This window comes from Chiloscyllium plagiosum, unplaced genomic scaffold, assembly GCF_037043375.1.
Source record: "Chiloscyllium plagiosum isolate Xiang-an unplaced genomic scaffold, Cpla_swu_hap1 HiC_scaffold_20, whole genome shotgun sequence".
NCBI lineage: Eukaryota > Metazoa > Chordata > Chondrichthyes > Orectolobiformes > Hemiscylliidae > Chiloscyllium > Chiloscyllium plagiosum.
Window position 1 is genome coordinate 8,232,437 of NW_028270158.1, and position 21,582 is coordinate 8,254,018.

The window sequence follows — 21,582 nt, forward strand, 5'->3', positions numbered from 1 at the left end:
CACTAGGGCGCTGACAAGCAGAGGTTCAAGTCCTCTGCACTGCATTGGAATGGGGGAGGGGGCGTGTGATTGAGGTTGGAGTCCTCTGCGCGGTACTGAGGTGAGAGTCCACCACACTATGCTGGGCTTCAAGCTCTCTGTGTTTAAATGGGCATTGAACTCTGTGTTTAATTGGAGATTAAGCCCCCGTGAGGACTAATGTGAGAAAGGGGTTACAGTCCCCTAGTGGTGAAAGTTGAGGTCTGAGTGTCTTTGTTCTGGCAGAAGAGAGTGGCTTGAATTGGTCCGCTGTGAGGGCTCTCTCTTTTGAGAAGTGTAATTTCAGTGAGAGAGAATGCAAACAAACGCAAAAAACACTGAAATTAAGGTTATACTAATACTTGGGTTGAAAAAGAAAAGTTTCAGTGTAAATTGTGCCATGCTGAGAGTGTGTGATGTTTAAAAATTTTGGTTTGTTAAAATCTGGTTCAGAAAATCCTTTTAAGTAACTGCTTTTGCCTTGTTTGAATCAGGATCTCAATGTATTTTGTGGGCTACACAATGGGGCAGATTTTGTTTTTACATTGAAATTATACAGCATTATGTCATTTTTTAAAATATCAAACTTGTAAACTTAAAGCAAATTGAGTGCCTCGAGCCCCTGAATTGTTCAAAAATTCTACAATGCCTATATTTAAATAAAAAGTTGGGTCAGTGGTCATGCTTTAGCCAGATGAGTGTATTGTATTACAATATCTTGTTGCTGCTGTGTTTTTAATCCAGTGTTCACAAAAAGAAGAATATTAAAATTTGAGGCTGAGCTGTTTAAATTCTGTTATTGTTAAGGTTTCATTGGCCCCCTTCATATTGCAAATTCAAAGAATGCTGATCTCCACCAAAGTTGCCACTATAATTCAGAATGTTTTATTTGGGAAGTTTCATTTGGAAAACATATTTTAGTATATTCTGCATTTGTTTTGCACGAAAATTTGAGATTTAAATCTGAAGTGGAACTGTCTCTTCAATTGCTAAAGCACAGGAAACATTTTGTTGTTCCCTTGTTGTTCCAGACTTTTGAAATACTTATCCTGACAGTTTTCACATTAGCCAAGTATCAATTTGTTAAAAGGAAAGTAATTTTTGAATAACCTGTATGGAGGCACCTGAGGGTTTGATCTTAGGACCATTGATTATTATTTATAATTGACTGAATTGTTTAGACAGTACAACTTAGAAGTTACGGATTGTACAAAACTTGATAATATCATAAACAGTGAACAGAGTAATAGACTTCAAGATGACTGGGAATGTTGAAATAGGCAGACAATTAAATATGTGACTGTCTTCATACTGATATCCACTTTGGTAAGGAAGGAATGAGAGAGGAAATGCAAAGGTACTTTCAGCAGCTAACATCATCTCTAGAGTTTCTCCAATCATAGGTAAAGCATGCCTTCAGACCACCATGCACCCCTCCACAACCCGATCCATAGGATTCAATCAGCTCCCCAGTCATGAGCATGAAAAGTGAAGTAGTTAACTATTGTGAAGAGGTTGGTATGTTTTTGTCAGTGGCCTTCATAAACCACGTGAGCTTTACCTTGTCTTTCAATCATTTAATAGATATGAAGGTTCACTGATCAAGCTAACATCATAAAAGCCAGCTGGCTTGTTACATTTAACAGCAGAGAGGGAGCAGAAGCAGCAAAGAATGCTGCACTCACCTTCCCTGCTGCTGCTGCAGCACTTCACACTCAGATGCGCTGGCATCCTCCATCTGAAGCATCTCTGCAAGGACGGAAGTCTCATCAGTTTTGTGAAGCGTTTAACTGCCCTTATCCAAGATATCAGATTTCTCAGAGGAGTGATGCCAGAACAGACTGAATTTTGTTTTCAGGTTGGACTTCACTAAAGGGGATTTTGGAGAACAGGCTCGTTTCCACTCGTTTTGGAGGGGATGGAGTGGTCACTAAAGACTGTGGACTTAAGAACTTTACATGGGAGGATTCTTCACACTCTATTTACTGTAATGGACTAGTAATTTTGTTGTTATAACCACTGTATGCGGTGCGTCAATAACAAATATTGATTGTCAAGAGTCTTATGAAAGCTGGTAGTACCATCTAGGTGGTTATCATGAAATGATAAAAGATGGGAATGAGAATGTGTGGGGTATAAGCAGGTAGGAAAGAGTTAAGTTCTGCGGTTTGTGAAATAATAGGTTCAGCTGAGCATAACTCAGATCAGGTAAGATCTTGCAGTTAACAATGGGGTGCTGGAGGCAAGGGTAATGGGTTAACAGGTGGAAAACCTTTCATTGTGTAGAGCCATTTAACAACATGAGGTAGCATTCAGTATGTAACGTCAGTTAACAAGGTGAAACGTATTTATTATGTGAAGTCAGTTTTTCATTGAGTAACAGTAGATGGTTTAATCTTTACTACTGACATTCACTGATTTTAACGGTCACCAATTAATACGTATGTTGCCTTATCTGGATGCTCTTCCCTGTAAAATGACGATATAGTTCATGGAGAAACTGCTGTTCCAGAGAAGACCATGAACTCATGTCTCTGTGCACATGGGCAATTGTTCTCTCTCCCTCCAGGGCCCAGGATAAAGATGAAGGAGGCAAAACTCTGTCTCTGAGCATTTTGCTTCAACTGGTGTTGGAGGAGACGAGATGACACTAGGTTCATGGATCTTTGGAACACTCTGCCTCAGGGGACAGTGGAAGTAGGGTCGTTGAATATTTCTAGGACAGAAGCAATTTGTAACTCAAGATTCTAAGAGTTTGAGTAGGCAGTAAAGTAGAATTGGGGCAACAATTTAATCAGCCAGGAGCTTATCAAATGGCAAAGAAGGATTGAAAGGGCTGAATGGCACACTCCTGCCTTGTATGTAAACTTCTGTTAGTGAGTTACATTTGCATTAGGTTCCCAGAGGAATCCTAAGGTGCACTGGTGCAGTAATTGTGCAGGGTTGCCAACTATATTTAAATGCATTTCTGGAGGTTTTACCACATAACTTGCCCCCCACGCTCTAACCATTCAACAGCCAACAAATCCATGCTTGTGACCTACTGCCTTCCTACATCAACTGGAATGCAAAAGATTCATCACCCAATTGGATTAAGCTTGACTGTCAGCCAAACAGCACTTTTTACATTCAGTTTTCAGTAATTTTATCTTTGCTAAAGAGAAATGTTTTTTAATATCCTTGTATTTTTCTTCAGAGTTGGGCAAGTATGGTTCTGATGGCTAATTCTTGAAGGCTGCAGGCCAGTCATGGAGGGTTGGCAACTATGGTGCCAATTGGGAATCTTAATTCTACTTTCCCATTATAACCACTAACAAGGCCTTGCTCATTGTGTCAGGGTTATGAACATTTGACCCGGTGTCTACATCTGCAGCACTGGCTCCTAGTCAACATGCACTACAATCCCCTACATTTGAAACTGTCGTAGCCCAAATGCTGCAATGAGCTTTCTCATCCTGAATTGGACAAAAGGAAATGGGACATGAATACTGGGTTAAGGGACAGGAACTCAAGGGAACTGAAAACAAGAACATTGAGCGATCTGGCTAAAACATTTAGAACGCTGCAATGCTGACTGAGAAAACAGGCTTCTGGTCACCCTTGAGATATAACACAAACTTGTGGCATTACTGTAAGCAGTAGGGCATTTAAAGTGGAGAGTTAGGGTCTGAATGATGCTACTGATTTCTGTTTGACAGTGGTGCAAACCATCTTTACACTTGTTTTCTCAACATGACCCCCGCCCCCCCCCAACCCCCACCCGGAAAAGGTAATTGATTGAAGTTAATTCATATTTACAAGATCAGCACTATAACGCCTGATCACAAAATAAAAAATGTACTATTCCTTCTGCCCAGGATATCCTCACCATATCGGCAACACTTTACAGGAGATGGACAAATGGGAAGATGACAACGACAAGCCATTATTATTTTTTTTAAAGTGTTGTTACAAGCTAGAAAATGACTGCTTTAAATTTTAGTTGCTACATCTGACTCAGTTATAAATGTATGTAATCACAATGTGACCCACAAGGCTTTTCTTAACCATTTCAGTGGTGTGATATTAATCACACCCAAACGGATTGTGATTTCAAAGCAAGTGAAAGCCATTTACACAGACTGACTTTAAAATCCTGAAAACTGCGTATGCATCGTTAGTAACTTAGTAACACCTAAACGTTAAGCTTGGTTGACAAGGAAGTGTCACAGAAATTGCTACGATTTCAGCTGTGCAGGTTTTGGTTGCATGTATGTCAGGTTAAACCTTGGGGAGAAAAAACACATTCTATAAATTTCTTTGGTGGGAATGATGGGACAAACCTGCCTGTGTGTGCGCCCTAAAGCATCTGAGGAGCGGGAGAATTGACGTTTCGGGCATAAACCCTTCATCAGGGCTTCCTGAAGGGTTTATGCCCAAAACGTCTATTCTCCAGCTCCTCGGATGTTGCCTGACCTGCTGTGCTTTTCCAGCACCACACTCTTGGTAGAGAAATTGATGCACAGACATCACACCCTTGAATGAACTTAACCCTCAAATTTGTTATACTGTTAAGCCTGAATTTGGCACAAGTTACAAAATAATCAGAAAACAAAATTGATGTTAATAGTCCTGCAACAGAACATTTCCCATACTGTATCATATGTTTGCTGCTTACATTAACAAATTCAGTTTGCATCTAATAACCTAACGAGCAAGTTCAAATTGTGTTTATTATACTAAATTTTAGAAGCATGTGTGGAGTGTGTGTGTCAATTTAGGAAACCAATAGAGTTACCAAGAGTTTCTGTTTGATTCATAAGCATCATCATAACACCACAGTATTGTTGATTTTAGCAAGCTTATCCTTCATCCTCTTTCACAGTTTGCTATTTTCCCCTCAGTGTGAATCATTAAATGTAGAGAATTCAAAAGCTCTTTGAAGCACAGCAGCACTTGGACTAATGAGTAGGTGGAGTTTGCCACTAATTGCTCAAAATGGTAATAAACTGTCCATCAAACTCCATCGTGCTTCAAATCCAAATGCCTTAATGATGAGACAGAGCAGTGGCAAAGAACAGGAAAGGTAACTTTCACATTCTGGAACCCACTAACCTTTGGGCCCATGTGCCCAAAGAGCTGTGGTTCAAGAATTGGCCTGTTCGCGTATAGGATGAATAGCCAAGGTCTTTCTCCTAGGGGTGGGAGTCCAAAACTGGAGGGCATAGATTTAAGATGAGAAGGAAAAAGATCTATAAAGGACCTGAGGGGTGACTTTTTCAGGCAGACGGTGATGCACGTATGGAATGGGCTGCCAAAGGAAGTGGTGGAGGCAGATACAATTGCAACATTTAAAAGGCATTGAATGGGTCTGTGAATAGGAAGGGTTTAGAGGAATACGGCTCAAATGCTGGCAAATAGGACTAGGTCAGATTGGGATGTCTGGTTGGTGCAGACAAGTTGGACCGAGTGGTCTGTTTCTGTGCTGTATGATTCTACGAAGACCAACAGCAGAAACTCAACCACGAGCAGACATCATCTTAGCACTGAAGGACAGCAGATGATGGAGTAAAGCAGTCAAACTTGCGCAATTCAGGATCTACAAACACTGGCACAGTGAGACATGAAAATGGCAAGCTAGGAAAATTTCACAATCATGTTAACAACAGACACACAATCTTCTGGACCAACTGGTTATGCGAAATCACATTATTTTTAAATATTTCCCTTGTAGCTGCTGCTTTCATGTTAGTTGAATAGTTCAGAAAAACTTGAAATTCCAAAATTAAGTCATGAACGATGAATGTATGGATAAATGATTTCATAGGTACTATATATAGATTTAAATTATTTCTATGCTTAGAACTTTAAACAAAAAGTAGAAGAATGTTTCAAGCAATTTCAGAGAATAGAATAATGGAATAGTTACAGCACAGATGGAGGTCATTGAACAGATAGTGTTTGTGTCAGTGCTCTGTAAGAGTAACTCACATAGTCCCATATACCTACCTTAAAACTAGTAAACTGGTAAAACCAGGAAGTTTCATTTCTGCACAGCAACCAATACAGTAATTCCCCAGAGTTAGTTGATAATTGCAGCAGATTGATACAAAGGAAGTTCAGGATGTGAAACATTAGCTGTAAATAAACATCCTGTTATCTCAACAAATTAGTTTTACTCCGGCCATCACTATAATATTATAACATCTTATTCTTGCAGTGAAAGTAGGAGAATCTCAAAAATAAAACCAATGAAAAACTTCAAGTAATTTTAAATGAGCAGCTTCAAGGAAGATTGAGATTTCTAAAGACTTACTGAGGAAATTTCAAAGTCTGGGGTCCAAGTAACTGAAGGCACCATCGATATCACAGAAGTTAAAAATCCCAGAACTAGAGTGCAGAGTTCTCAAGGGCTAGCAAAGCAGACAGAGATAATGGAGCTTTGTCCTTTGTATTGGGTGTACATAAAATCAGTTATGCAAACTCAGTTCAAGCTAGGAAAAAAACAGAAATTACTGGTAAAGCTCAGCAGATCTGGCAGCATCTATGGAGTGAAATCAGAGTTAACGTTTCAGGTCCAGTGACCCTTCCTCAGACCTGATGCTCCTTAGGCCAAAAGCCAAATCTAATTGTCCTTCATCTGAATACACATGCTGTTCAGAACTAAATAAAGCTAATGGCACATATTGAGATTAATAGACATGATTGGAGAGCTATTATAGTTACCAGGAAAACAAAGCTGGAAGCTAAATATTCAGAGATGTTTTCAAAAAAAAAGGGGACAGACAGGAAGGAAAGTATGATGGGATAGCTTGGTTAGTACGAGATAGTATTAGTACGAGTTAGTACAAATATAATCACAAGAAATGATACTGAATCGCAAGATCTACAATCCATGTGGGGACAGGTATGAAATAAGGCCAAAACAATGCTGTATACAGGCTCCCTAACAGTACTTATACTGTAGGGCAAAAAAATTGTAAAGTTTTAGAAGCAAACAACAGACAACAAAAAGTTAAGAAAATAAACTAGCAAGACACAAAAAAAGGAGTCAGTAAGAGCTTTTCTTTTTGTAAAATACATGAAACGGAGGAGGGAGACCAAAGTGAATCTAGGTGTCCTACAGAAAGAGCCTATGGAAATAATAATGGGCAATTGGGAAATGGGAGAGGAATCAAATAAATAGTTTGCATCGGTTTACATAGTAGAGAACATTAATAACATTCCAAACATATAAAATCAAGGGACAAACAATAGGGAGAAAATAAATACAATAACTATCAAGAGGGAAAGGGCAACAGGGAAACTAATGGGGCAAAAGACCAATAGGTCTCCAAGACATGATGATCTGCATCCTAAGTAGTCACAGACATACACTGGTAGTATACTGCCATAAATTCTGGAAAATGTCCAAGAGTCTAAGACAAAAGGGAAGGAGCCAAACAGGCAGCTCAAAACAAAATACTGGTAATCTGAAATAAAAGCACAACGTAGTTGTGAACCTCAGGTCTGGCAACATCTGTGGAGAGGAGAAAGTGAGGACTGCAGATGCTGGAGATCAGAGCTGAAAATGTGTTGCTGGAAAAGTGCAGCAGGTCAGGCAGCATCCAAGGAACAGGAGAATCGACATTTCGGGCATAAGCCCTTCAATTCCTGAAGAAGGGCTTATGCCCGAAACGTCGAGTCTCCTGTTCCTTGGATGCTGCCTGAACTGCTGCGCTTTTCCAGCAACATATTTACAACATCTGTGGAGAGTAAGACAGAATTAACATGAACTGAAGAGGCATATTTGTTCAAACGTTAATTCCTTCTCTCTCTACATGATGATTCCAGACCTGCTGAGTTTCTCCAGTGCTTTATTTTAATTTTTAAAAAGGGTAAATATTTGAGAGAAAAATATTAAATGTCTAATTTAAAGGATGTAATAGTGCATTTAGAAATGTATAATTAAGAAAAGTCAGCAAGGCTTAATGAAGTTGAAATCATGCCTAACAAATTTTGAATTTTCTTAAGGTAATAAGCCATATAAAAGGGAAACATATTTGGAGTATATCTGGATTTCCAAAATGTGTCCAACAACACACCAGACATAAAGCTATTTCTATTTAACAGCCTTTGGGGTTGGGGTTGTATAATAGTACAGATTGGCTAAGAGAAGACAGTTGAAATAAAAGGGCAATTTTCAGGATGGCAGCTTGTAACTAATCAATTAGTGCTGGGCCACAAGTTGCCATCCAAGAGGACCATAGGGCTACACTCAAATGACCGGTGTGGTTTAAGATCACAACACCCCAGGTGAGAGGAGAGTTTGAAAAGGAGAGACACTCATGGTAACCTCAGCTGGCGCAGGAAGTGAACCAAAGCTGTTGGCATCACTCTACATTGTAAACCAACCAGCTGTCCAGCCTACTGGGCTAACCAGCTCCATTGAGAGAAGTGAACGCATTATCAGCATGTCTGTGACAAAATATATGTAGGAAGAAGAGTGAGGAGGATGACAGTCTCCAGGAGGTCACAGACAGGCTTACAGTGTGAGCAAATACTTGGTACATATGAGAAAATGAGAGGTTATTCATTTGAAGGTAGAATAGGGAGCTGGATATTATTTAAATTGGGAGAAAGTGAGGACTGCAGCTGCTGGAGACCAGAGTTGAAAAGTGTGGTGCTGGAAAAACACAGCAGGCCAGGCAGCATCCGAGATTCTCCTGCTCTTCGGATGCTGCTTGGCCTGCTGTGTTTTTCCAGCACCACACTTTTCAACTATTATTTAAATTGGGAAAGACTGCCAGAGGCTACAGCACAGAAGAGTTTTGGAGTCTTGGTGCATGAATCACAAAAACGCTAGCACCCAAGTACATCAAGTAGCAAGGAAAGCAAATAGAATGTCAGCTTTTACCTCCAAGGGAATAGAGCATAAACATAGGGAGTCTTGCTAAAACCCAGACTACACTTAGGAATACTGTGAACATTTGTCAATTTGTTGAATATATACTGACATCAGAGGACATTCACTAGGCTGATCCTGGATATAGAGGACAGCTTGAGTAGGTTGGCCCTGTATTTAATAGAGATGAAAAGAATGAGAAGTGACCCTTATTAAAACATAAAATTCTTAGGAGGTTTCAAAGGCTAGAGGTGGTTTCCCTTATGAGACAGCATAGGACTAGTGGGTCTAATCTCATGTCATCCCATTCCTCCTCCTCCTCCTCCTTCCTCCTTCCCCCTCCCACCACCACCACCACCACAGACAAAGCAAAACTCTCAGTTACACAATATGGCTTTACCTCTTTCATCTTTATTCCGGGGGAGAGAGAATGATCGCCTATGTGCACAGACATGAGTTCACTGTCTTTTCTGGAACAGCAGTTTCTCAATGAAGTATATAGTCATTTTACAGGGAGGAGCAAGGGCTCTCAGATAAGGCAACATACATATTAATTGGGTGACTGTTACAATCAAAGTAAAGATTAAGCCATCTGCTGTTACACAATGACTAACTGACTTCACATAATGAACACTTTTCACCTTGTTAAGCTGACCTCACATACTGAATGCTACCTCATCTTGTTAAGTGGATCTACGGAATGAATGCTTTTCCACCTTGTTAACTCATTACCCTTGCCTCCAGCATCCCATTGTTAACTAAGTTCTTATTTGATCTGAGTCATGCTCAACTGAATCTCTCGTTTTACAAAACTCAACTTAACTCTTTCCCTGTCTGCTTATACCCTATGCACCTTCTCACTCAGTTGAAGAATTTCTTCTCTCAGAGGTGAACCTGTGGAATTCTTTACCATAGAACGCTGCAAGACTGGGTTGTTAAGTATATTCAGGGCAGAGATGCTCAGATTCTTAATTAGTAAGGAAATCAAGGATTACGGGGAAAAGATCATCAGATTAGCCCCAATCTCGTTATATGGCAGATCAAACTTTACAAGCCAAATGTAAAGTAGACACATTGCCTCCTGTGTCTATGGCAAAAGACAAAGCCATAGAGAATTTGAAAACATAATTAAGAATTATAAAATAAAGCAATTTCTGAGAGACCAATGAAGGTAAGCATATAAGGTTTCAGCAATTGCTGAATTTAAAATTAAGGTTGATATCATTTTTTAAAAATTAAAGGTATGGGACGAAGACAACCTATTGAATTGGATTAGCCATGATCTCAGTGAACAACAGAACAGGCACAAAGGGTTAAATGGCCCCATCATGCTCTTATTTTCTTGGTATGGGCAGCGTTTTAGAGGACTTCAAACCTACACAGAGTAGAATGTTAACAGGGTCTCCGTTACTCCTTTGATTTTATTTTTAATTGGAATGCTTCACCAGGGGCTGACTAACCTGGTTCTTGTTTATTTTTAATAGAGTAGAACGTAGGAGGCTGGCCAAGAGAGCACTGGAGTATTAGCAAAGACACAGATGAGCACAGGAGACAGGCAGAGAGAGCTGGCAATGCTACAGAGGCGGATGGAGAAAGACTCTGCAATAATGTGGGTAGAAGAGTAAATTTTAACACCACGGTGCAAACAGTCTGGTTCAACCTCATATAGCCACCAGTGTACAGGAATCAAAATTGGTGGCGAGAGCAGAATTTGTGACAGGACAGCTTCAGTCTCTGATATTTAACTGAAAGAAGTGTCCAGAAATTACTGGAGTGTAGTGTTTAGATTAGATTAGATTATTTACAGTGTGGGAACAGGCCCTTCGGCCCAACAAGTCCACACCGACCCGCCGAAGCGTAACCCACCCATACCCCGACATTTACCCCTTTACCTAACACTACGGGCAATTTAGCATGGCCAATTCACCTGACTTGCACATCTTTGGAGTGTGGGAGGAAACCGGAGCACCCGGAGGAAACCCACGCAGACACGGGGAGAATGTGCAAACTCCACACAGTCAGTCGCCTGAGGCGGGAAATGAACCCGGGTCTCTGGCGCTGCGAGGCAGCAGTGCTAACCACTGTGCCACCGTGTTATTGAATATATTTCTAGGATCCTCCAATATATCTTTCCTGACCAGTTAATGAGAATATATTCAATCTTTCAAATTAATCTGCATTTTATTTCCCTATTGAGTATGCAACTGGAGTATTCAGCTCAGTCATCTACCTCTAAATGGTATGAGAGATTTAACCTGTACCTTTTAATTTCAACCAAAAAGGCTATAGACAAATATTTTCTAATTAAAAACACTTCTCATGAATAATAGATGCTTAGAATGTTGTCGATAATGGTACTTTTGTATTGTATCCAACTTTACTCAATGTGCTGGCTTCAACCAGACAGCTCTATTCCATGTGTGATTGGTACTCCGTCACCCACAACATTACTTCATGTGAAATCAACAATTGAAATTCACAGTTCAACAACAGATAATGGTTGGCAGCAAAATGGAGTGCTCAAGATTCCACAAGAAATCATATGCTCCAAAAGCAAAACATTTTAGCACACTTCGTATTTTTACTCTTCGGCTGTTTTCACAATTTCTTTTCCCTTAAAACATTCATACCTTATTGATCAGAGATATTATTAGTCAAGTCAAATATCCAAACATTACATAACTAACCATGTATATATCAATACTATTAAGGTCTTTCCCTCAGTCAAAATTTAGTCCTGTAATAATCAGTATTTTGTGTTCTTTTCCGGAAAGGTTTCAGTACCATCAATTAGGCTGGTAAATGGCCATTGTGGGGTTATGATCCAGAGCACAGTTTACTGCCTAGAAATGAGCGAAACCACAGCATAACCCAAGAATGATTACAGAGAACCTTTATACCTACAACTGACTTTCGAAAGGGGGGAGGAGGGGCACGAAGAGGGAAGGACCACGAAGTATAATGAAGTAAAATCCTCAGTCCTTATCCTGAAAGATAAATAAATGAAGAGAATGCAGTTCTCACGTTGAAAACAGTCTGTGCTCTACAGTTACAAAAATAACTTTCACATAACACCCTTCACATAGCAAAATGTCCCAAGGCATATCCACATCAGATCAAATCGGATTAAAATAAGGCAATGATGTGGTGACCAAAAGCTTGTTTTCAAAGAAAGATGGTGTTTAAATGTCAAAAGTTAGAATAGAATTCTAGGTGCTAAATGGCTAGGGCCATGTGTTCCAATGAGACAGGGGTGGATGAGACAGGGATCTTGGGGGGGTGCAAAATCATGGACACACAGCATTCCAATTTATAAAAATGGTGTTGCGGGGGGAGGGGGGGGGGGCTTGTAGACTACAAAGAAGATTTAATTGGCAGGACTGGGAGACAGATCAAAAGAGAGAAGGAATTAAAGAAACAGGCATGAGGGACAGGTCTAGCTATTAATTGAGCTGTTAAAAAAGTCACCACCCTTATTGAAATACCTCTTCAACATGTACAAATCTTCAAAATGCCTGTTCCAGTTAAGCCTAACTGTGTTACTGGTATTACAGATATCAACTTAAACTAGATCAAGAAAAATGTTGACAACTATCATTTTTTTTTTAAAAAGTTCAGCATGTCTGGACATGTTATGACACACCTCCCTGCCATCATGTCCTGGGTAGAACTTGAACGTGAACAGTCTGGCCCAGTTTGGGATACCACCAATGAGCCACAAAATATTTAATTCTCCAAATAATCTAACTAGCTCGCTATGTATCGAGACAAAAAGGAACAACTCGGCTGATCTTGCACCATCTGTGGAGAAAACAATATTTGAGAAAGGTCACTGGATTCAAAGTATTAACCAGTTTCTTTCCAGAGATACTGCCAGACCTGTTAGGTTTCTCCAACAATTTGTGTTTCAGATTTCCAGCATAACAAGCTGAAAAATTAGGTTGTTTCTTGACAGTGATTTTCACTTTGGATATTTGTTACTGCATAAAGTAGCCTCATGTTTAGTAAAGCAAAGGCAGATAGGTCAGAGTAAAGTTTTTCCTCTTCTATCCCTCAGCTCCAACCCTAAAGAACTCCCAAATGCACCAAAGTGAATTTTCCACATGTGCCACGCCTGGGATGTTTGGTTCAGTTAGCACTGAGGTATGGTTAAATCAGTTATCTTGAATTTAAAGGTGTGTCAGATTGAGTTTGACAAACCTCGATTCACTTAACATTCCACTGTTTTAAAGTGCATTCAAATCCTGATCCCCAAGTATGCAATGATTTACTGATATAATCGCACCACCCAGTCCAGTCCCCACCCAATATAAGTACTGCCAGAATCTACATTCACACCCCATTTCTTCTTGATCAAAATTGCTGTTTAAAATTGCTTTTCTTTGATCCCAAGGGTTTGTCAAAACAAAAAACAGCAATTGCTGATGAAATTCAGCAGGTTCGGCAGCATCCGTGTGGAGAAAACAGACTTAATGTTTTGTGCCCTGGTGACTTCATCAGAAGAGTTCTGATGAGTCACCAAACTCAAAACATTAGTTCTGCTTTCTCCCCACAGATGCTGCCAAACCTGCTAAGTTTCACCAGCAATTTCTGTTTCAGCTGTCCGGCATGCACAGTTTTGTTTTATATTTGTGCTTGCCCAAAGGCAGGATATAACTCAAAAGGGAGTTAAACTTCAAGTATCATTTAGGATCAAACTTAATCGAGTATCATAGCTAAGAGGCTAACACACCAATAGTGCACTCATCATAGCAGGAGTAAGCCATTCAGCCTCTCAATACCTGCTGTGCAATTTGTAAATAAAGCTGATCATTTACCTCAATTACATAATTCTATGCTATTTCCCCCAAATCCTTTGATGTTATTAGTAACTAGACAATCAATCAATCTCTCTCACTTGATGACTGATCTCCCACTGTCCTTTGTGGATGGAGAATGCAATGAAGAGATTTCTTCTCATCTCAGTTGTAAAAGGCCTGCCTTTTGTTCTGGCATTAGACGCCAAAGCCAAGGAAAACGTCTTTTTTTTAAATTAACATACTCCTAAACTCCGAAGAATATAGACCTAGTCTCCCCCATCTCTCTTCATTAGATAGTCCTATCATCCCAGGAATCAGCCTGGTGAACCTCCTTTCCATTCCCTTTGGCAGTATGAAACAGAACTGCACACAATACTTCTGTATTTAGTATTATTTACAACTGAAGACTTCTTTGCCCCAACACACTATGGAATATTTTAAAATTTAATCATATGCCCAAAATATAAACTTTCATTTATTTGTACATATTCAGTGGTAGAAGAGCAGTACCATCACAATGTTTTGATGCCCAGAAGAATCCAGAACCCCACTCGGAAATCTCAATGCACTGCATAAATAACAGTACGTTTAACATTTTTGTTCCTAAGACGTCAGATATCTTTGACTTCCCATGGCCACTACAATATGATTTTATTGAACCATGTGCAGTTTGCAGGGGTTGGTTAGTTGCACTCTCACCCCACAGACACACATACTTGTGAATGAACAGCCCATTAAAAGAGATGAGAAATCAATAATCCAAACAAGCACCAGTGTAATAATTGAGAACTTTCTGTAGCAGATGTGCATTCTTTCAAATAAAATTCTGGGGGGCAGGGGGGTTCCTAAGCAGTAGAAATATAAAGACACATGAGGATGGTTCTGAATCAGAAAGAAGCAATTTAATTAGAAAAAGGCAGACATGAGAATGAGGTAATCCTGAAGAATTAAACTGCATTTATTTCAATGCAAGGAGTCTTGCAGGTGAGGCTGATGAACTCATGGGACTGAGACATCATAGCTATTACAGAAACTTGCTTGAGGAAAGTACAAGACTGGTAGCGCAATGTTCAAGGTTTTAGATGTTATAGGAAGGATAGAAAGAGAAGAGAGGAGGGGAGTGGCATTTTTGATTAAGAAAAACATTTAGTAATGTAACTAAAGAAGATATTTCTGAGGGATTGTCCAGTGAAACTATATGAGTAGAACTTACAAATAAGAAAGTAATGATCACCTTGATGGAATTGTACCAAATTCCTCTCAACAGTCAGAGGGAAATTAAGAAACAAATATGTATAGAGATCTCAGATATAAGCAAAAATAATAAGTTGTTACAGTAGGGAATTTTAATTTTTCTAACATTAACACAATGGCAGTCCCAGTCAAAGACTTAAATGGTGAGGAATTCGTTAAATGGATTCAAGAAAATTTTCTTTATCAATATACAAAATGGAGAAGGAGCAAAACTTGACCTCTTGGGAAATAAGACAAGGCAAGTGATTGAAGTGTCAGTAGGGGGACAGTTTGGGACGAGGGATCTTAATTTTGTTAGCTTTAAAACAATCACAAAAGGATACATTTTCCATAAAAGCTAAGGCAAATTTTAATGGTATGAGATCTTTCAAAAGTTGATTGGAGTAGACTGTTCGTAGGTAAGGGTTGACTGACAAGTGGAAGGCTTTCAAAAGTGTGACAATGAGAGTTCAGAGACGTTACATACGTATTAGAGTGAAGGAGTATTAAGAGTAGCATACAATGGATGAAGAAAGATATTGACGTTCTAATCAAGAGCAAGAAAGAACTATATAGACAACTGGATTCAAATGAATTTTTTTAAGAATATGGGGCATTCTTAAGAGGGAAATCAGGAGGGCACAGTGGAAATATGAGATAGCCTTCGCAGATAAGGTTAAAGAGAATCCAGAGAGATTCTACGAGTACATTAAGTGCAAAAGAGGAACCAGAGAGAGAATAGGGCCCCTTAAAGATCAACGAGGTCGCCTAAGTGTTGAACCTCAGGAGACAGGAGATACTAAATGAATATTTCACGTCAGCTTTTACTGTGGTGAAAGAAATGGAGGGTAGATAACTCAAATAAGTATTGATGTTTTGAACACAGTTCACATTACAGAAGAGTAATTCTTCTGGAGGTCTTAGAAAACATAAAGGTGGATAAATCTCTGGGAAATTAGAAAAGGGATTGCAGGCCCCTAGCAGAGATATTTGTACCATCTATAACCACAGGTGAGGTGCCAGAGGACTGGAGGATGGCTAATGTTGTGCCTTTATTTCAGAAAAAGGCTATAAGGAAAAGCCTGGGAATTATAGACCTACAATCCTGACATCAGTGATGGGTAAGTTGTTGGAGGTGATTCTGAAAGATTGGATTTACATGCATTTTGAGAGACAAGGATTGATTAGGGATAGTCAGTATGATTTTGAGAGGGGGAAATTGTGACTCAAACTTGATTGAGTTTTTTTGAGGAAGTAACCAAAAATATTGATGAAGGCAGAGTGACAGTTATTGTTTACATGGACTTCAGTAAAGCCTTTGACAAGGTTCCACACGGTACACTAATCAGTCGTATGGAATTCCAAGTAAGCTGGCCAATTAGATATAGAATTGGCTTGATGGTAGGACAAAGGGTGGTAGCGGAGGTCTGTGACCAGCAGCCTTCCACAGGGATTAGTACTGGGTCCACTTTTATCATTTCTATGAATGATTTGGATGAGAAAATAGGAAACATGGTAAATAGGTTTGCAGCTGACACCAAAATTGTTGGTTTTATGGACAGTAAAGAAGGTTATCTAAGATTACAAACAGATCTTGATCAATTGGGTCAATGGGCTGAGGAATAGCAGATGGAGTTTAATTTGGATAAACGTGAGGTACTGCATTTTGGTAAAACAAAGGCAGGACTTATACTATTAATAGTAAGCCACTGGGTAGTGTTGTAGACCAGACAGTCATAGGGGTTCAGGTACATAATTCTTTGAAATTTGCATCACAGGATGTAGTAGAGCAGTTAAAAAGGCGTTTAACATGCTTGCCTTTATTGCTCAGACCACTGAGTATAGGAGTTGGGATGCCATGTTGAGGATGTACAGGATGTTGGTGAGGCATCTTCTGGAGTACTGTGCAGTTCTGGTCACCCTGCTATAGGAAGAATATTATTAAATTGGAGAAGATTCAGAAAAGATTTGAGGAATGGCGGATTTGAGTTATAAAAATAGGCTAGAACTTTTTTTCACTGATGCATAGGAGGTTGAGGAGTGACCTTATAGAGATTTATAAAATTAGGACATAGGTAAGGATCTTTTCTCAAGGGTGGGGGAGTTCAAACCTAAAGGGCTTTTTTTTTTTAAAAAAGGTGAGAAGAGGAAGCTTTTAAAAAAAAAGAATGAGGGGCAACTCTTTTGTCAATACAGAGATGTTTGTGTGTGGAATGAACTGTCAGAGAAAGCGGTGGACGCAGGCCCAGTTACAACACTTAAAAGACATTTAGATAAGTACAAGAATAGGAACCGGTTGGAGGGATATAGGCCAAACGCAAGCAATTGAGACTAGTTTAGTTCGGGAACATGGGTTTGGCGTGGATTAGTTGGAGTGAAAGGTCTGTTTCCATACTTTATGACTACTTAGAACCTAAAAGAAACAAGTATTACACACCAACCCTACCTCCTTCACCAATTAATATAACTGATCTCTAATTTCTACTCTCTTCATATTCCCATTCCGATTTATAGTCCAAAATATAGTCCAAAGTCACTTACGTAGTTTGCAAAATTGGTTATTTTTTAGGGTCTTGCAGCATTGATGCCTTGCCTACCTTTGAGCCAGATGGCTTGGGTTTAAGTCCCACCTGACCCACAGGTTTATATCACACCCACCACATCAGGTTCTTTCATCATATCATATTTCATTAACAGTATAGGCCCATTCTGCTTTCTCCCCTCATAGAACTAATCAATTGAATTTGCATTGACTCCCTTGTCTATCAGGCACAAAGGGTACAGGGGTAGACAGAAATATGGAGTCAAGCCCACAATCGGATTCAACGATGATCTTATCGAATGGCACAATAGGCTCGAGGGGCCAAATGGCCTACTCCTGTTTTTAATTTATATATCTTTATGTTCTCCAAGGCAAATACTTCTAGGCACAGAAAGCAAAACTATGCATAGTCGGTCTCAAAGCTCTGTACATGAATTTTTTGCTTTTCTCATAGAAACCTATAAAATTCTAACAGGACTACGCAGGGTAAACGCAGGAAGGATGCTCCAGATGACCAGGAAGTCCAGGTCAGGTGTCACAATTTAAGCATACACAATAGGTCATTTAGGACTGAGTGTGGTGAGTTGGGGAATTCTCAATGACAGAAGGCAATTTAAGCCAAAATATTTAATGTTAGAGGACCTAGATAGGGTTCTTAGTACTAAAGGGATCGAATGGTATGGTGGGGAGAAAGTGGAAACAGACTGTGTTGAATGGTGGGGCAGGCTCAAAGAGCTGATTGGTCTATCTGCTCCTAGTTTCTATGTAGCAATTGCTGTGCCAAAAAAAACTTTCAAATTTCTTGCTTTACCAGTATGTTAACTTTCTGTATTAGCTGTAGAGGCACACCCACATTCCTTGGGAAGTCATCTATTAGTAGGTTCTAATTGAAAAGTATTGATCTATTTTTCTTACTGAAGTAAATGACTTCACTTCCTATCATTTCATTGTGTTTGTCACCTCCTTGCTTACTCAAGAATATAAAATGCCTTTGTAGGTTATATCCTCTTCCTAGCAGACTTTCATACTTAGCTCATCATCAACAAAACTTATGAGGTTACACTCAGCACCTTCAACCATGATAAATAATGGGATCTCAGAAATTCCAGACTTCTCTAGTTACTGCTTGCCAAACTGAAACCTAACCTTAACCTTCAGGACTCAATACAGTTCAATAATTGAGCACCTTTTCCTATATCCTTACCCCAACCCCCACAAACCAATCCTTGCATCACACAGACTGCTACCAAAACCAATCCAGTGTCAGAAATGGTCCCCATTAGTAGCTATTAATTCTCCCAGGCTGACCATTACCCAATCCTTTGTCAGCCCAATTGCTGTTTTTTCTCTCTCTCTCTCTCCACCCCCCAACACTCCATCTCCACTTATCATTTATTCCTCCCCTCCATCCCAAAATTGTCCCAGCTATTCAGTTCTGAAGAAGAGTCACTGGACTTGAAATGTTGACTCTGCTTTCTCTCCACAGAGGCTGCCAGACATGATGAGTTTTCCAGCAATTTGTTTTTGTTTCTGATTTCCAGCATCCATAGTTGTTTTGGGTTTTTTAAAACCTATTAACTGCTACTCTGGTTTCTGCCCTTTAACCAACCTTTACCAATTCTAAAGTATTAGTCCAAACTCAAGAGCCTGTAGAATAAATGCAAAGTACTGCAGAAATTGAAGATCTGAGAATTTTTTAGAAATCATAGAAACTCAGCAGGTCAAGAGCTTATACCTTGTGCAGCACATTTTATGACATCTTACTAACTGCCTTTAGAAATCCAAATATGCCATAGCTGGAGCAACTCAGCTATGAAGAGAGGCCACTTCAGCTAGGGTTGTCCTCCTTTGAGCAGAGAAGTGGAGGGGAATTTGATTGAGATGGTACAATGTTCTGAGGGGCATGGATACAGACAAACCTTTCTCCTTAGTAGAGGGGTCAATAACCAGGGAGCACAGTTTCAATGTTAGGACCAGTAAGCTCAGAGTGGATTTGGGATTTTCTTTTTCATCCAGAGGGTTGTAGGTATCTGGAACTAATGTCTAAAGGTAGCAGAGACCAGAACCCTCAAGTCATTTTAAGAACTATATAGATGAACAGTTGAAACTCAATAACATAAATGTTGAAAAATGGTAAAACAGATGCATGTTTGATGACTGGTGTGGACACAACAGAACTCTTTGAATGCTGTAAAATCTCTATGACTAAGAGATTGGGATCTCACCTGGCATTCAGACTAATATCTATCCCTCTATGAACATTCCTATAACAAATTCTCTAATTACTAATGCATTTTTGTTGTTGGACCTTGTTGTATGCAAATTATTTGCTGAATTTCAAAAGTGACTGCCCACCGAAAATAACATGTTGACTGTAAAAATGCATTCCAAGATTGTTAAAGTTGTGGAAATAAGTTGTGCTTTTAGAGGGAAAACAGTCTTTAGCAATACATATATAAAAGGATTTGGAGATGCCGGTGTTAGACTGGGATGTACAAAGTTAAAAATCACACAACACCAGGTTATAGTCCAACAGGTTTAATTGGAAGCTCCGAAAGCTAGTGCGCTTCCAATTAAACCTGTTGGACTATAACCTGGTGTTGTGTGATTTTTAACTATATAAAACGAGCACTTGAAATCAGATTGTCACTATCCTTTAATGAATTAATCTGAAACCTAATTTCAGCAGTAACATGCTACACGCAAAAGATCGAGAACAGAAATTATAGGGCAATCCCAGAAGAGTGAAATTCTCAACTGCAGGAAAGGTAATAGACAAGTTAAAACAATCCGTTCGACAATACTCGATAACCACCCCTCCCCCATTCAAACTACATCTTCATTTTCGAACACAGTGCTAGCGTGCAGGACCATTGTTCACGCCTATAATTGATTACCGACATGAAACGCAACCTGTCAACAATCTATCCTGAAGTCCTTCTCCCTCTATATTTTCACTGAGGAATCTTCGCTTAGAAACGTGTCTATTGCTGCGCAGACTGACCAACATTTTTCCCCCAATGGGAAGGAACGTTTCATCCCACGGATTTAAGAAGAAATTAGGCCGTCGCTCATTTTTAGCAGGCAGCCCAGATTTCAACACCCAGAACAGAACGAAAGTTACCTTTCAAACAAACCTAGATAAGGTAGAAAGTGCCACGTGTGTGTGTGTGGGGGGGGTGATATTGTTAGATTCAGACTCGAATCAATTGCTTCACCAAAACACAAAGCCGTCACCCCCACACCGTTTTGTGTTAAAATCCAGGTCAGTGGCGAAAAGGCAGAAACTTACAAACAACACGAATCGTGATCAGGCCATCGTCCTGCTTGGCGGGAGAGCGGGTTTTTAAAACAAAAAGGCAGACGGCTGTTGGAGCAATAATTCAGGGTGAGGAGTCAGAGGCTTGCGCGCAGGCACTGAAACAACAACGGGCTTCCCTTGGCCTCGGAGCGAGGAGAGGCGCCGGGCCTTCTCACGACATCATCACGGCCGGGCAACCCGATCCTTTCAGAGGCATCGCCGCCCGGGACGGACACTAACGTTCGGCTTTTCGCGAAGGGCACGGGCGGAGAAACGGCCACCGTTCCGCGGATAATCTAAGGAGACAGAAACTTCCCCTCATCACTTCCTACTGCGCCGGGCAGCCAGCTTTCCGTCTGCGCATTACCTCATCAAACCTTGCGGTCAGACAACAGTGACGCCATGACGCAGATGACACCGAGGCCACCCCCGCCGCGAGGATGGTGTTGGGGGGGGGGGGGGGGGAATATGCGCGTGCGCAGAAGGTGTTGGAGCCGCGCGGGGCAGTGTTCAGAGCGTGATACCCGATCCGCTCGAAGTCGCCAGTGATGCGCGTGCGCATGGCAGACCCCATTCCCGGAGCCATCCGCCCAGGCGGAGTTGAGAGATATGCGCCTGCGCAAATCGTGAAGGCGCGGGATCCTGGCCGGGTGTGCGCTTTTGTGTGGAAAAATGAAGGGGATGCGCATGCGCAAATCGTTGCCGCGGGGAGGGTGAGCCGCATGCGCAAATCGTTGCCGCGGGGAGGGTGAGCCGCATGCGCAAATCGTTGCCGCGGGGAGGGTGAGCCGCATGCGCAAATCGTTGCCGCGGGGAGGGTGAGCCG

At 40.5% G+C, this 21,582-nt stretch overlaps 1 protein-coding gene across 1 annotated transcript in view; it reads right to left on the reverse strand.

The window, feature by feature from the left end:
• dcun1d3 (defective in cullin neddylation 1 domain containing 3) overlaps positions 1–21,124 on the reverse strand; it is a 43,923-nt gene extending 22,799 nt beyond the window's left edge. Inside the window, exon 1 of the mRNA XM_043712087.2 lies at positions 20,748–21,124. The gene's annotated coding sequence lies outside the window, so the exon portion shown is untranslated. The remainder of the gene's footprint in view (positions 1–20,747) is intronic.
• Positions 21,125–21,582: the final 458 nt, after the last annotated feature.